Source organism: Sprattus sprattus (genome assembly GCF_963457725.1).
Source record: "Sprattus sprattus genome assembly, chromosome: 2".
NCBI lineage: Eukaryota > Metazoa > Chordata > Actinopteri > Clupeiformes > Clupeidae > Sprattus > Sprattus sprattus.
The window spans coordinates 61,656,980-61,674,127 of NC_137921.1; the positions used below are offsets into that span (position 1 = coordinate 61,656,980).

At 41.4% G+C, this 17,148-nt stretch overlaps 1 protein-coding gene across 1 annotated transcript in view; it reads left to right on the forward strand.

Moving 5' to 3' along the window:
- Positions 1-958: 958 nt before the first annotated feature.
- LOC308361130 (heparan sulfate glucosamine 3-O-sulfotransferase 5) overlaps positions 959-17,148 on the forward strand; it is a gene marked incomplete at its 3' end in the record, with an annotated part of 51,044 nt that continues 34,854 nt past the window's right edge. Inside the window, exon 1 of the mRNA XM_080833393.1 lies at positions 959-1,041. The remainder of the gene's footprint in view (positions 1,042-17,148) is intronic.

Here is a 17,148-nt window from a genome sequence, read left to right on the forward strand (position 1 = left end):
ATAATTTAAAGTTCTAACTCAGAACCATCTGGCAGCCTTCAGAAATATCCAGTCCTACAAATCATTTCAGCGAGGAAAGTTCTTAGTGAACCATTAAAATATCTCTAAAATTAGATATAGGTATGTATTCTGGAATTGTCCACGGGCTGGTGGTTTTGACAGAACCACGGGAAGCCATACTTATATTTCTGTTATGTTCTTTTTGAAAATGGTATTGAGACTCAGGCATTCAATTCATTTGTTTTTCAATGTAATCAGACGTAGAAAAGTCACTCTGCATCCGCAACATCACTCCTAATTGATCCCCAGCTAATTAGCTTCATACAAACTACTCCTGGATAAAAAGAGACCCCTCTTAAAGGATACAGGACAGTACGTACATGTGAGTTAATTGATCACATTCGAAAATTGCGCAAAATAACAATTTTGATAAGAGCATTTCTTATACCGACTCTTACTTATCCTTGTTAGGTCTGCCAACAACAACGTCTGTGCGAAGTGGGCAGCAGCCGGCTCATCTCGTGCGCAACCACCCAACTCCCTCAAGTAACACGCCCAATTCTCAACATCAGTCGTTTGTCACAAGTCGGCTGCTACTGGCTAAGGGCAACGGTGGGCAGAACCACTGCCTCTGCAGCTCAAAAGCTTCCACTCGCTATCATAGCAAGCAAGCAATGTGACAAATGCACCAGCAAACGATATCCAGGACGGGACAACAGAGAGCGTCACCTACTCCAACTGACTACATCGTCCACTCCATTTATGTAATTTCAATAGAACGTCCTTGGTGTACCTGCCTCTCCGAGTTACGCCATGTATAGTTAAAAAGAGTTTGTTGGTGATTTCAAAATATTTTGAGAAAATTGGCGAGGGAAGACCGTGACAAACATATCTTTGCAGTGTATAAGACAATTAAAATCCGAAAAGCTCCTTCTGGAAAGAGCGGTATGTGGAAGCGCGCTGACCTCAACCGAATGCCCACACGTCTCGAGCTTTTCTCCGGTGAAGGGGTTGCTGTGACCCGTAGAGGATGTTGAGCAGGTAAGCCCCACAAACCACTTTGGTGCTCTGTAGTAAACAATGTTAAATATTTGTCCGTACCAGTCCGCTACTTTTTGTCAAAAGTAGCCCAAGTAGGTTATTTGGAAACGTATACACATTATCTTATTTAAGCCTATGGTACTGGAGTAGTTTTTGTTTTAGGAGAGAGGCGGACTATCTACTACTCTTTACAAACTAAAGTCGTTGCCGTGGTACGGAGACAGCTTGTGTCTGTACGCTACCATTGAAAGGGTTCCACTTGTTATTGTTTTGTCCTTTGTAAAAATCAAAGACATTAATATCTACGACACAGCTAACTTAATAATTGGGCAGAGATTGTGAAACATGTCATGAACCAACACTTGGCACACGGAGGCACATAGTTTCCCAGTTAAGCTCGGGTAACGTTACCATGGCAAAGAACACAGCCCTTGTCTGAACAACTTTCAGTCGAATATTTCTTTCAAATCACTCCCCTCCTGCATTTTTACAAGCTGAAGCCGCTGGCTGGTCACTCGTTTGTGCTTGCTGGAGAAAAAAAAAATCGAATGATCACTGAGCTGCAATAGAAAACAGTTTTTGGAAGTTTGTTGAAGATAACTATTCCCTAGCTCTGTCTGGATTTAATAGTGCAGTGGTGCTCGTAAGGATGATACTGTCTTTGATATGCTCTCTCTGCAGTAAAGTGAAGGATTGTTTTCCTTGTGGTGATCCATCTACTAGAGAGATTCATAAGAGCTCTGTACGAACCAAAGCCGCCCGGCTGATAACAGACAAACAAGTTTTGTGTATGGGCAGAAATGTGCACAGCAGTCCTATTCATTTTCAAATCAGATAATAACACACAACATCAACAACCAAATGTTAGGAGGATTCTCTCTTTAGAGTGTGTGTATGAGCAGGTGCATTGCTTTATTGGCTGTGTGTGTTTGTGTGTGCATGCATGCATGCGTGCGTAAGTGTGTTATTTGGCTTGCCTCCCTCTTTTTCTTTATACTCACGCTTTCCTCATGATCATTTGCTTTCATTACTGTCTGCAGATGCTATTTGGAGTGTAGAACCAGCTGTCATCATTACTCTACATTTACTATCTAATAGGGCTTTTGTAATTAGTGAGTGCCTAACCCCATTTATAATAGTCACTGCAAATTAAATAAATGAAGCACACAGATCAATGCTGATTTAATGGTCAGAGGAGAATTTAGTAACATTAGCATGCATCTACACATTGTACTATATGGTGTTGGACACTTAACACCAGAGAACGGACTTCTGGGAGACCCCGACATTTTTACACTCACCAACCAGTTTGGTATGCTAAACAGCGTCTGTTGTGTGCTATCTCAGCAGAGAGTTCCATCTCCAGCTGCCACAGGCTGGGCGGAAAACACTAAATAAGTAAACGCTAGAACTCATAAAGGGAGTCTAGCCATCACCCACGCCCTCACTCAGCACACAGCCTGGCAGGCAGAAAAGCAGACTGCTGTGCTGTATGAAGTTAGGTATTGAACACCGTTCGTCAGGGCCGCCGTATTGCTTTACTCAGTCCAGTAGGTACAGCATGTGGCTGGAGTTGCTTGGGGGAAAGGCTTGTTGGTCTTGAATCAGCACAGGTACTTCTTTGACCGTTTGGGGAGGCAAAATAAAACACACAGTGGGTGATGTGATGATTGGATGGCTGAAGAGCTGCCAAGGACTGTAAAACTCTCACAAAGAGTGAGAGTGTGAGAGAAGGAGAGGCAAGAGGAGACAGCACACTGATACGTTTTACAATGTGGTGAAGTAGCTGTGGGGACAGGTCAAATTCTCGTGCAGTGTGTTGCAAAAAAAAAAAAAAAACTAACTAGGCAGTATCTATTTTTTCATACTTTTATAACTGCCTGACATTTCACCAGGGCATGCAGTATATGAAGGTGTTTGTGTTAAAAAAAAGCTGAGCTGCTGGCGATAGAAGTCATTGTTGCATGTATGACACTGTGTAGCCTACAATGCTTTGTGCCTAATATGCAATTAGCCTACCTAAACAAATGTTGGGTTTAAATACGTATGGCCCACAGAATAATGAACAGATAGGAAATAAGCACCCTTCTTCCATAGATTCAGCATAACTTGCTGGGGGACCCAATGAGATTACGGCAGCGGATACCGTCACATCAGCGGAGATGATGTGAGGGTGGTGGCTGCAGACTGGCAGTTGAATAAAATCATCTGGCTAATAAACTTCTTTTGTAAGTGAAAGAGGGCATCTCAGGGTATTTCAACAGTACCACTCATCGCAACCTTGGGTGCATGGGAAATGTAGTTAGCCAATGTACTTCTAATGAACTATATTAAATATTAAACCTGTGTGTGAGTGATAGTAGAAATAGGAACATCTGTATTTTGACAGTATTATTATTAATAATAATAATAATAATAATATAATAATAATAATAAACTTTATTTATATACCACCTTTTATGCAAAATAATGCAGCTGTTTGTTGTTTTAAAAAAAAAAGAAACAGCAAATACTATATAGTTATTGCATAGATATTGTCCATCGGAACACACCCACACACACAAGCATGCACACACACACACGCACACACACACATGCACACACACACACACACACACACACACACACACACACACACACACACACACACACACACACGCACACGCACACGCACACGCACACCAGCCGGTACAGTACACAGCATACAAGTGAATTGGAACACTGATTTTCAATTGAATGTATATGTTTTTAGAGTACTATTTGGTCTGCAATGAGATGTTAACTCTCTCCTGAAATTCTGCCTGTTTAAAAAGCATAGGAAGGAATGTAGTGCTGGCTTAACTTTGCTCTGGGGCAATGTGTGTATAGTACACTGCTAAATTAAGCTCCATGATCAATCTTGTTTGACACAGATCCTCCACTGTCATCATATCACCCTACGTTTGGTGTAACAAGCAGTACTACATTTGTGCAGGCATACTTAGGTAACAATAGAGGGGATTAATCGCTAGCTCAGGGGGCTAACATGTTAAGACATGGCAATTTTAGATGCTGCTGCAATATTCGGAAGAGAAATCTGTCAATCCTCTCAGCTGACACCCTATCTAAGCCATCTTCCTGTGGCTGGAGATATATGGCTAAGGTGACCGTGATCATTATTCACAGACTGCTCTGCCTCAGCCCACCATTCTGGTTCACTCTGATCAAATGTGCCCTGTTATGCTTCTTCCTAATGATTTGAGAAGGTTAAACCTTACAACACTGAAAGGACAGCATGTCTTAATATCCACGATTCGGTTTTGCGAAAGGTTGTTAATATTTGTGCTCAACAGCCAATCAAATTACACCCCTCCCTTCCATGCGCCTGCAGCACCTTGTTGATTGGCTGGGATTGTTTATGGCTCGGCCCGAGTTTTTTTGATCACAGATACTAAACTGACAGCTAGAGGACCGTGAGGGGCAATATGCTGAATTTGACCAGAAGTGCATGGGATTAGAATCGTGGACCCGTCCCTGTAAGGCTTTTCTTCTCAGGTCAGTGTGTAATACAAAAAAGTGAGTAGTATTATCGCTCTTGTGACTTCATGACCTCAATTGCTGTTGCATAGATGTCCTCATAGATGGGTGATTGCATACTCCTCTGATTTTTTTTATTATTTAAAATGGCTGTATTGAAGGTTCAATATGCTGTATTGAAGTGAGTATATTTTTAGAAAACCTAAATTAAATATGCAGCTTTATACTGTGGCACCAAATGATTCTTTAAGGAGGTGCATAATTGTATGGTGATATGTATTTCAAAATTGAACCGACAGCTTTAGACTGTATGTTACAAACAATATTTCAATGAAATGAAATCAGTACTGTCAATGGCCTTGCTTTGGCTTGGATAGAGTGGCAGATATAGGTGGTATCTTGGGCGGTAGTTTTTTAAAATTATTATTATTCTCTACTGAACACCCTGAGACAGTCACAGAAATCTGAATAGGTTTTCAGAGCACATTTTGTAGTACTTGCTACCTAAATGTGCAGAGAACTCATGTTTCCATGCATATTTCTCGAACCCAGTAGGTCATTGAAACTCTAAGCAATCAATAAGAGAAATAGTGCAAGCGAAAAAAGATACCATAGAAACTAGAGATAGTGAAAACCAGAATAGAGCATCATACAGAATACAGCAAGGCATAACAATATTTTTGCATTAAATATAATTAGCTTGAGAGTTAAAATAACATGAAATTGAATATATATAAATAAGTCAGTGTATAAATAAATAAATCAAGTATGAAAAACTAGTCAAAGGTCTTTTAAAGAGGGTGAGTCAAGTTGTTTTTTATCTTTTAAAAACTGAATTTGTTAACATTTGTGAGATGTTGAAATTAAATTAAATTGAGTTTGATGTTGCTCTCATTTGCTGTTGCATACATTGATAATACATGCTTGAAAATGTAGAGCCTGATTGATATTAAGTGCAAGCTTACCAGCCACCACATAAATGTTATGTGTTAAGAGATTAAAATGTATTAGAAATGGGTAAAGGGGGTTTGCATCTTCCGGCAGCACATTTACTTACTTTCCAAGTTGTTCCAACATTACTTACTTTCCAAGTTGAAGATACAAATACAATTTTGTGAAACTAGTTTCATACTTTCAGAATTCACTTTAATATGCTTTTTAACATAAAAGAAGTACATGGGACCTCTTTAATTTTCATTTAATATTATAGCAAGTAAATTAATGAAACATTTATATTGAGTAACACCCATCCAAAACTAAATACCCTGCTTACATGTTTTTCTAAAATATTCTATGTTTGTTGGTTACACAACACAACTGCAAGTTGGCTACTTATGAAACAGTTGCAAGGAGATACAAAATAATTTTAAGGGCAATTACACTTAAACTTGAAACCTTTTTGCTGATTATAAAGTCAGACGATACACTTTTTAATTAACTTCACAATAAAACTAATTATGGTTATTCAGCCGACTGCATAACAGTAAACAATATTTGATACATACAACAAATTGGGGGATTTAAAATGTTGTAGCACACCTAAGCCTATATAATTGAAAAGGGATGCAATCATAAATCCATCAGGTGATTACCAGCTTAGCTACGTCTTGTTGTTTAGTATTTCGTACCCCTGGAAACAGCGAGGCCATACGCCGGCATAGTGCAGTCACAAAAAGGTTCCACTTTTTTTTTCAATAGAGAGCCTGTAAACTAAGTATACACTAACTATACAACTTTTACTCTGCCTATCCTCAGCCCAGTCCATGTCTTGAAGTCAAGTTTCAAAGGAAGGTAAACCTAAAATGATGTTTGCCATCAACGGTGCAGTCTAATATGGAAGCCTTTTCCCAAATCTATTTGGCAGTACATTAATAATGTCTTTGTCCTCAATGAATACATAGATACATTCTTCTTGAACCGGTTTCAATTATTTATGTTTTCTAGCATTGCTACTGCTGTTTGTATCGCTTCGTCTAGCTCTAGCACTGCCATCATTGTTGTAACTACATTTCAAACAAACATCGTTGCACTTAGCCACCCCCACTGGTTGCTGCTGGGAGGCCAACTCAGAGTTGCCCAGCGATCCATCTTGTGAACAGAGTTTCTGGACTGGAATCACAGTGAAAACTGAACTGTGAGCAGTTGGTGGGCCAAGACAGGCTACAGGATTACAGCTGTTGAAATAAAAGAAAGAGGAAGAGAAGAGAAGTCGGTAGTGTTCTAGATGCTTCTTGTGTTTGACCCAAAAAATGAATTGCACTTACAGTTGTTAGAGTGGAGTTGTCTATTGGTTCTATTCTCGAAAATGAGAACTATTTTTGATGCATATTGAGGGGCTGCCTTCTTAAGTCCGATTCCTGTAATACGTTTACAACTATGTTCAGCTAGGGCTGTAAACTCTGAGGAAGTTTAATCACAGATCATTTATATCAATTTATTTCATACCAAAGAAAATGTGTTTGCTGTAAAAACAGCAAATGCCATATACTTGTATAACTGCACAGGGCACCAGAGGTAGGTACAGAACATCGATATTGGTGTTTGGTGTTTAAATCCTTTTCCATCTTTGTACTTGAGAATAATGTACTTGTCTAACACTAACTCTTTTGATATCCTATTAAAGGGTTACTTACTTGCTTTGCACATTTATCTCCCTCAGTGTTTATATTATTTTGGGATTGTTTCATTACAGCAGCTAATGGCGTCCGCACCCTCGCCCTGTCATGCACTTCCACCCCATGATTGGAAATCAGTGGCTAAAAATCAAAGCCAATCTGCTGGCTCCCCTACGCTGAGCACAGTGCTCTGGGCTATGTGTGGTTATCTCCGTGATGACAGAACCAGCAGGACGAGCAGCAGTGTGTTGTCCACTCTGACTGACTGCAGATGTTCGTGCCTCTTCCCTGAGGAGGGGAGGTGGGCTGAGAGATATGTCTCAGTTACATTAAACCCTTTTTCTTCTTCCATTCACCTCTTTTTCTCCTCCTTTCATTTTCCTCTCATAAGTATGCATTAGCTAAGTTACTGCCAAACTACAGCAATTAGAAAATACATTTTGATTAACTTGGACCTCAATCCAATCATCTCAAAGGCAAAAAATTATTCTGGAACACGGCTGATTTACTTAGGTCTGGTTAGACTGGGCCCCACAGTGACTGGAGGGGTGTGTAGAGGAGAGGACTATTTCCAGTTATGTACCTTTCCTTCCTACCCTGCACAGATGGAGATTTGTGGTAAGGTTAGTCTGTCACATGTATTTGTAAAAATATTTGTTTGGAAGCAATCCAATGATCTAGATCTATTGAAGTGTATTAGGAGAATGTGTTTAGTAGAAATACGGCATATACTGCAGTTTGTTTATATATTTTTGTCTATGAGTTGGCACAGGCCTTTCTATAGGTCATAGGTTTTTAAGAACATTATCCTATTTATGAGATCAGCCTCAGTCTCTCTATGGTGCTTGTCTGAACATGCCCAGTAAGTCAGCTGAGATCTGGTGCTGTGCTGGGGGGACCCAAAAAACCCATTCAATGTGAATCTCAAGGTAGACATACGTCCTTGGTCTTTCACAGGCATGGCATATGTGATGGTGAACGTGCCTGCAATTTTGAGGGCATTTTCTTCGCTGTCAATTAACAGGGTTTATAGGAGGTGCCATGAATGTTACCATGGTAACCTGGGTCTTTGGCAGTGGTTTGCACTCCCTGCAGGCAAGTGGAGTGCAGCAAGTTTTCCTGTTCCACTGTAGCTACCATTTTAAAGATTCACAAGCCTTAGTGCCCAGGGATAGAAACAATAAGCATGAAATACTTAGCCTAGCTGGCAGAGTGAAATGTGTGAATGTCTGTGTGAGTGTTTATGTGCATGCAGACCTAGATTCTTGCCTGGACTGATTCTGAAGCTTAATGCTGAGGCTATTTTGGTTCAGAACCCAAGCTGAGTGCTGAGCAGATGTTAGCGGAGGGAAAATGTATGTTTTCCTCATAGCAATGGAGGGATGTGTTTACATTCTGTCTTGACTTCAGGCACACAGCCTCAGTTTTGAATCTCAACAAATTAAATAATTCAGGAGCGTAATTCAATAACATTATTAAGTTGTGTTACCATGAAAGAGCTGGAAAAAAATATCTTACAAGCTGAATGTCATTCTAGCACCAGAGCCATTTGAATGATTCCTTGTCATAATTGGGGTTTCTGGTGCAAGGACTGTTTTGGCGAGCTGGCAGTACCGTGCAGAGTTCAGGGTAATTGAGTTTACTCCTGCCCCGAATTCCCAGCGTGGCCCCGTGAACCGCCAGGCACCCTAGTGGCGCCCTGTTGTCCATCTGGCTGACTCCGCTGCTGTTGGCCGGAGGAGGTCAGTCCCGACATGGCCGACTTCATCTGCTGCGCTCCATACAGCCTGCTCGCTTGCTCCTTTCCTCTCCCCTCTCCCCTCTCCCCTCTCCTTGCTTGCCTCAGCAGATGCTGTTTACTTTGCTCCGGCCAGAGCTGCTGGTTTGAGAGTCACTCTGTTGGGCTGTAAAGCGACGCTGATAAGGAGTAATCTGAGCCTCAGATAGGGATAAACACCCCTCTCCACTCCCCATCACACCATCTCCTTCCCCTGACCCACCCTGCACCTCTCCTCCGTGTGTGTCTGTGTGTGTGTGTGTGTCTGTGTGTGTGTGTGTGTGCCTGTGGGTGTGTGTGGGTGTGTGTCTGTGAGTTATAGTTTACATTACGAGAGAGCACTTAGTTGCCACTCGCGCTTTGTTTTCAAGTATTCTTTTCACTTGCAGCATATCGATCACTGTTGCAGAGTGTTAATGATGAGTCATACTATTAAATGTGATGACCCACACTGTATTCTATTACCTCCTTTTCTGATGGAGCTGGCCCCTTGTAATTAAGGTTTAAGCAGATGCGTTTACCAAGAAAGAACACAGTGCACAACGCAATTACTTAGCCCTATCCATTTTATGAGCAAAGAAGAAAAAATACCCAACTGACAGACCTGCTCGTGGTTATAGTTCTCATTTTGATCACTTTCTCACGGAAAAAAAGATGAATGTTTTCCTGAAACTGCTGAAGTAAAATAGTGAAACTGGCAGGGTAATAATTTACTGAAACTTTATTTTCTGTGGAAAGTTTGCAGGGAGAGATGCATGGCTCTGAGCCTGCTGGTCATACTAAAGATTTGACTCTCATTAATAATAGAAGCTTGATGAGGCTGCGGAGAGACGGTGTTGGGTAATTACCTTGCTGAGAGCTGAGCCTGTCATCCTGTCAACAGCCAAGGAGTGTTTTACAGTCATGGCAGCAAGATAGTGTCTGGATAACTGTTTCATCATCTCCTATATTATGCATTCTTTGATCTCCATATTGCTGCATTAGCCACTCTGAATGTTGACCAGCAGGTATGGGAGGAGAAAAAAATCATGGAACAGTGGTGGTGGTATGTGTGCAAATTCATACATGACTGCACTTGTATTGCGTAACCACATTAATGTTTCAGGACCTAGCTACTGTATATCACTCCTGGCTTTATCCTGTCTCTGATTACAAAGATTATTTTTGATAAGCCTGCCATCTTACATCACAAAAATACTGGATTCATGTTTACCTGCATCTGGCAATGAACTCGTGTCGGCTGAAAGACACCAACACCACTCCTCACGATATGCAGATGTGAATAGACAGGCTCAGTGCTGCTTCTGTATTCAGGTCTGCTTTTAATAGCCTTAGGAGATGTAATAAGGGAGGTGGCAGAGGCCATAAAGGGTGAGAAACTGGAAAAGTTTCTGCCGTCGAAATAGGAAAATCCCATTAATATTAAATTCTGCAACAGCGAGCCACGGATTTAACAGCATTTCCTTTTGTGATCAATTATCCAACAGTGTCACAGCCACTCTGGCTGGCATGTCTGCCAACTTGCATCAGAGCCTGGGTCTACATGAGACAGCAATTAATCTGACCTGTCTGATATCCTCTACCTATCACAGCTGTGCACAACGTGCTGTGGACGAACATGCTGCTAAGGAGAGCATTTGCATTGAGCCCATCACTCTGTTGCAAATCAGTGCATAATGCAAGCGCAGAGGAAGATTACGTGCCCAGCCTGTGCTCAGGACCCGAAAAGAGGGCTTTGAAGTTTCTGACTCGGGGACTTCTGAGAGCCCTGTCTCAGTCCCCAGCTACTCAGCAGATTGTCAGTTCATATGAGCACTCTTGCTCAATGGTATGCCATGCCCCCCCCCCTCATCTTAACGGCATGAGGAAGTTAAGTAGGAAGAACATCTGTCACTTCATTGAGCACATGCAATTAGAAGGAGTATTTTTTATTTAACACTCTGAAAATATCTGAAAAGGAACTTCCTCCTAAATGTTTTGCCTGCCCGATTTATAATTCCTGAAGTGAAGTAAACCCAAGGAGTGCTGATAAAAAAAATGCCACGCGTCACCATGCTTCCTGTCACCTTGGATTAAAACCATCAGCTAAATGACTTGGAAAAAAGTTGGTGTTTTAAAACTGAAATCTGTTAGGATTTCGTGTCCTTGTCCTTTAACATCAGAAACGATTATTGAAAATCACATTGAAAGACATCATGAAAGATGAGGACCCCCCCCCACACACACACACACACACACTATTGTTTAATTCTTTATTGATTTATTAATTTGTGTCTCATCTTCTGAGATGGATTCTGTCTGAGGTCATCACAGTCCTGGCTTTAGGGCTGAATCAGATTACAGGCTCCTGCAGCAACCCCAGATCATCTGCCCAACAAGTGTTTCACATGATGAGAGAAGTGCAAAAACGGTGGACTTTCCAGTGTCACCTTCAGGTCACATCCCCTTACGTATGAAAACAACCTACACCAGCGACCCAGTGTGACGTGGCTGTGCACCATTAATCAGTGCAGGCCTATGTAGAGTATGAAAAAAAAACCTCACTGCATAGTATTCAGTACACTATGAATAGCTGCCTCATGTCCATGTGCACAATCACACCACTTCTGAAAAAACTCCTTGGGGAAACACTGGATGATTAATCATGTTAAGTATTGACCAAAATAATCGTGATTTAGATTATTCCCGTAAGCAGCCATATGTTGCCCACATGGAGCACATGTTACCTGCATATGTCACTAGACAATTTTTGTCGTGTTCCAAACATGTGTGGCATTGTGTATGTATCTAACAGTGTATTCAGATTAGATAATGACATGCAATTATCACAATATAGGCTCTATAATTATGTGAGAAGCATGTTTATGAACCGGTCTGCATTTGCTAAATCATTGAGTTCTAGCCATATGGCCTTGGGCTCCGGTCTATTTGTGTCACAGACACACAGGTGCAAACATCCATGACTCAGGTTAAGAAACTAACAGTGCACCATTTTCACATTCACTGCTTACCAGTGGCGACTCCTGAAAAAATGATCAGGGGTGGCAATTTTTTGGATAATGATTAAGGCGGCCCATTCGGTAGGTACATAAAGCAGGACAATTGTATTAGTTTTGAGCTGATTAACTCATACAGCAATACCTTTTTGTACAGTAGATGGCAGGACACAATAGAAAGATTTCCCCTCTAGCTACATAAGTAATAGGTGGAAAGCTATGGAAGAAAGTTGCATCAAAAGAATAAGTGAAGTGGCTCAACAATAAATTGTCCCACTTGTTAATTATTCACATTACCCAAATGTTGTATGATGTAAAATAGCTTAACAGGACACATGATATGTCCCGTACCAACATAAAGAAGGGGGCAATATGAATCAAAACCAACCATATTTATTGACTAATCTTTACAAAAGCAAAATTAGTTATGGCATAGAAAAAAACTCTGTGTTAGTGCAAGTAGCATGCATGTAGTGAACAATTACAAAGACAGCCGGTATCCCTCATCCAGTTGAGTGGCAATGAATCGAAAGGAGTTTCTTACAAAGAAAGATTTGAGTTGTTGCACTGAGCACTATCCATCTCGACAGAATAATGGTCGAAGCTGTATGACGTACTTATTCGCTTTTACGTCCATTACTTATGACTCAGCATTGAGGGGCGAGCCCTCCCGGAAGCCATAAAGAATGCATTGAGAGTGTAACTGTCAGTAACAACCGGATGGTAGTCCTCGACCGGATGGTAGTCGCACATGCACACTACCCGATCAATTGCTACCCCATGGTAGTCCCGCACATCGCGCATGCGTCACTTTGCGAACTGTCGACAGCATAAATAAATATACCATTAAATATACCCACATAATGCGTGAAGACAACCCTAATATGTTGACGTTGAGCCTTACACTGTAAACCGTTTACAACATAATTCAATATTACATTAAATATACCCACATTATGCATAAAGGCAACCCTCATATGTTGACGTTGAGCCTTATGATGTAAACTGTTTACAACATTATTCAATATAACGTTAAATAAACCCACATTATGCGTTAAAACAAGCCCTATATGTTGATGCTGAGCCTTCTGCTGTAAACCGTTTGTGTTTGAGCATGCGCGATGTGCGGGACTACCATCCGGTAGAGGACTACCATACGGATGTTACAGAGAGCTCTGTTTTGTGAAAAAAAATGATTTAACATGGGAGTCAATAAGAGAGGTCTGGGGCGAATTTCATTTAGCCTCAAATCGCCCAGAAGGGGAGAGGCCATTTGAAGCACGACTTTAGGCTGACTGAATGACTGTTACCTGATTCGACAATGACATACAGAGGCAGATCAAACGATCTAGTGGTAGAGTCTAAAATATTACAATTGAATTTACATGTCGTCATTTCGCGACTTACAAGGATATTGCATTTACCATCAGGAGTAGTTTTTTTTCTCCCTTTTCCCCTAAGCAGTGCGTCGCCCCAATCGCCCTTATGGACAAGCCGCCCCTGCTGCTTACACACAGTCTCCATTATATCCTGTGTGCAATCACACACACACACAAACACACACACACACACACACACACACACACACACACACACACACACACACACACACACACACACACACACACACACACACACACACACACACACACACACACACACATACACCTACACACACACACACCAGCATCACTTCAGTTTGTGGGAACAGTTCTGCTAAGCCCCATCCTTTGGGATGCAACCTAAATGTTCTCATTCTCTTTGAGCTGTAGGCTCAGCCACACAGGAGGATGCTTTTTCTGGCACCTCTGACATTGTCAAGGTAGGGAAAAGGGCTTTACCTGCTTCACCTGCTTCTTTTGGTGTCAAGGGCTCAACCACTGAAAAATCTATAGATGAGATACATATTCAGATGTTATTGTCTAAAGGTGCATTGTGTAGGATTTAGGGGGATTTATTTGCAGAAATAGAATATAGTATTTATAATTATATCTGTATTAGTGTATAATCATCTTTAATTACAAACAGTTGCGTTTCCATGACCTTAGAATGAGCCCTTCATAGGAGATACATAGGAGAGGGTCGTCTTCTACGGAGGCTGTCTTGGTTCTACAGTAGCCAAGAGTTGACCGCTCTGGCTCTAAAGAGGGCCTTTTGCGTTTTTACTCTGAAGTGGCAACTTGAATTTGGTGGCGCCAGTTGGAAGCAGAAGAGGAAGAAAGGAGAAGAATCAGTGGTTGCTAGAACTGGCTAAACAGTTTGTGTTGTGAGAATGATTGAGCACCTACATTTTGACAAATGAGGATCCTTCTTATTATTTAGCACCAGAAAAAGCAAGGGAGTGTGAATCGTCATTGTCAAAGAAGCAATTACATTAAGCAAAACATAATCAGGACAGGCGATGGCAGAAAACAAGGACAAACCTTTCCCAGATGGTAATCGCAGAAGAGGTAAAAAGATTTGACACCAGTTTTCTGCTGGGCAGGTCATTTAGCCTATCAATCTAATCTAATGTAATCTGCCATTTTTTTAATTTGCTAGTATGTCAATGTTGAAAAATATGTAATTGCTACCAGGATTGTAATTTAATTTACCGTGCCAAAACTAGAATTTATCTTTAGCTATTTGAACCCAAAAGACCTAGGGATGTTACTGAGCTTAGCCCACAGCTGCTGGAAATTGTTGCCAATAATAAATAAAAAAGCTTTTGACCTCATGTCAGCCAACAACTAACGTAGCCAAACTTCACAATTAACAGTCCATGGAAGCTATAAATAACTAAATACAATTTTTAAATATCTTTCTAAACTAACCTCATCACTTGATATATTATGGCTACTCGATGTGGTTGTATACGATGATACAATTTTGGAAGTAGCTACTGGCACCTGACAAACACCATATATCCTTCTTCACGCTTGGAAAGAAAGGGATGAGGGAGTGGTATTCAGCTGGTTGCAATCTGCAACCTCAACGCTAGATGCCACTACATCCTACACACCGCACCTTTAATTTGTTTTTATTTTGTGCTGCTATTCTTTCTGTACACGAGACTGTGGATGCTGATGAGGGTGTCCTCCCGTGGGCCTGAGTCTGTAAGTGGGCCAGGAATCAGTCTTCCACTCGGGCCCATACCTGCAATGTGTACAATCTCAGAGGTCTCAATTAGTGGAGAAGGAGACATTGTGGGACCAGGGGAATTTTTCGTCCTCAAAGCTGCAATGTAGTCTTTTTTTTCCTGTTTACTGCAGACAATGTTGCCTCAGATACTGAAATATGTGACAAGTGTACTTATGTAGCACTGTTTATTTTCTCAAGATGATGGATGACATTTCACAATGTATTCAAAACCATGAGAAACAATAAGAATTAATGATTGTGTTTGAGCATGTGTGTGTGTGTATCTGTATGTGCACTTAGATATGTATGTATGCGTGTGTGTTTGTGTGTGTGTGTGTGAGAGTGTGTGTGTGTGTGCGTGTGTGAGAGAGAGCGAGAAAGAGAGGGAGAGAGAGACTGTGTGCATGCTTCATCACTGTTAGCATATTATTTATCCCTCCCTGTCCTAACTCTCTGAGATAAAAGCAGACACTGCAGCGGCATTTGTAATAACAGTTTGTGTTGAACCCAGTAGACATTGACCCGAGGGTCAGCAAATACATTTACAGGTCACCGGCGTCCTCCGTCTTTTCAGACGCCTCCTTTGCACTCCAGACGGCCGTGCATCTCCTGATTAGGCACTTTGCCTTTTCCGCACGTCCAGCGGAGATGAGCTGTGGGGATGTGAGGTCAGAGGTCACTGGCAGAGAGCTGGGGGAGAAGGGCATGTCAGAAGGTCATCTGCCTTAGATCCATAGATTCCTCCATTACATCCATAACAGCGGTCTGCTCACCAGCACAAGTGCTGCGGTAGCTGCACCCCTCCTTTGCCACGACACCGGCAGTGAGTGCAATTGACCACAATCCCCTTGAGGCACGGACTGCACTCCCCCAGCACAGTATAGCAGGGATCCATCACATGACTCGTGCAGACTATTTGCTCATAGGCAGAGAATGTAGACAGCCGCAGAGGACTTTGAATAGCATTGAATACTCCAGGGATGATTGGCGCTTCATGCCATAGAAATGTTCTAGATATATATCACTGATGTATTCAAAAGAGTGAAAAATAAATGCCAGGAACAGCAGAAGAGCGAGTTGCCCATTGAATAAGTACTTATTAGTAGCTACCTAATATGACATTCAAGTGCAAGCACCTAATTAGTGAAGATGAGACTACAACACTCCAAGGTTGTTTATATAATTTGTTTGTTTGCTTGTTGTGGAGGGAGCGGTTAGACCATGAACTCAAAAGCCCTTCACATCAGCTGAGACTCTCTCGCCTGTTCTGTCTGGGTCCGGTGAGCGACGCCTTCCTCTACGTGATGAATACAGCTGTTGCAACAGTCTGTCCCTGAGGTACGGTGATTTTCTGGCTGACTGATTGTCCTCGTGTTCAAAGCAGCACACACCTTTTCGCACCACTTAATGAACCCACCTGTGACATCATTAGCATCTCCAATGCAGTGCTCGACACACTTTTTACTCCTAGCATTGTTCCATTACTGGAACGTTCATTTATAGGGTGTTACTTTATCAAACAATTGTAGTTAATGAATGACTGTAATATGAGTTGTGTTGTGTGAGTGTGTTTTTTATGTGTGCGTCATGGTCGTGTTCACATGATGATGTCGCAAGCAAGGACTAAATGATCCCAAGCTATTTTCTGGATGTGATTGACCTCAGTAAAAAATGGTAAAAAATGACAGAACTGGATTTTTGGCAGGAACTATCCATTGAAATGTTCCCAAATTGGCTACTAGGGGTTGTTTGCCAAACAGAAACTGTCAGAACATGTTGTTTGTGTGAATTTAAGTTCAATTTTGTGGTGGTAATTGTAAAAAAATCATATTGATTTAAAAAAAAATATAGGCCACTCTTTGTATGTGACCCTAAGTTGCAGCAGGGCTGTGTGATTATCCACAGAAGTAGTTATTTTGTGGTGCTGTCCATGGTGCTGATTTTGACACAAACACATAGTGGTTTGTCAGCCATTTCTTGCCAAGTTATTGCCTGGCAAAAAAGCTTCTGCTGATAAAAAAAAACGTTCTGACTGCTTGCATCTTCTACAGTATGCGTTTTGTAGTTGACAGCGCCTGCAGTA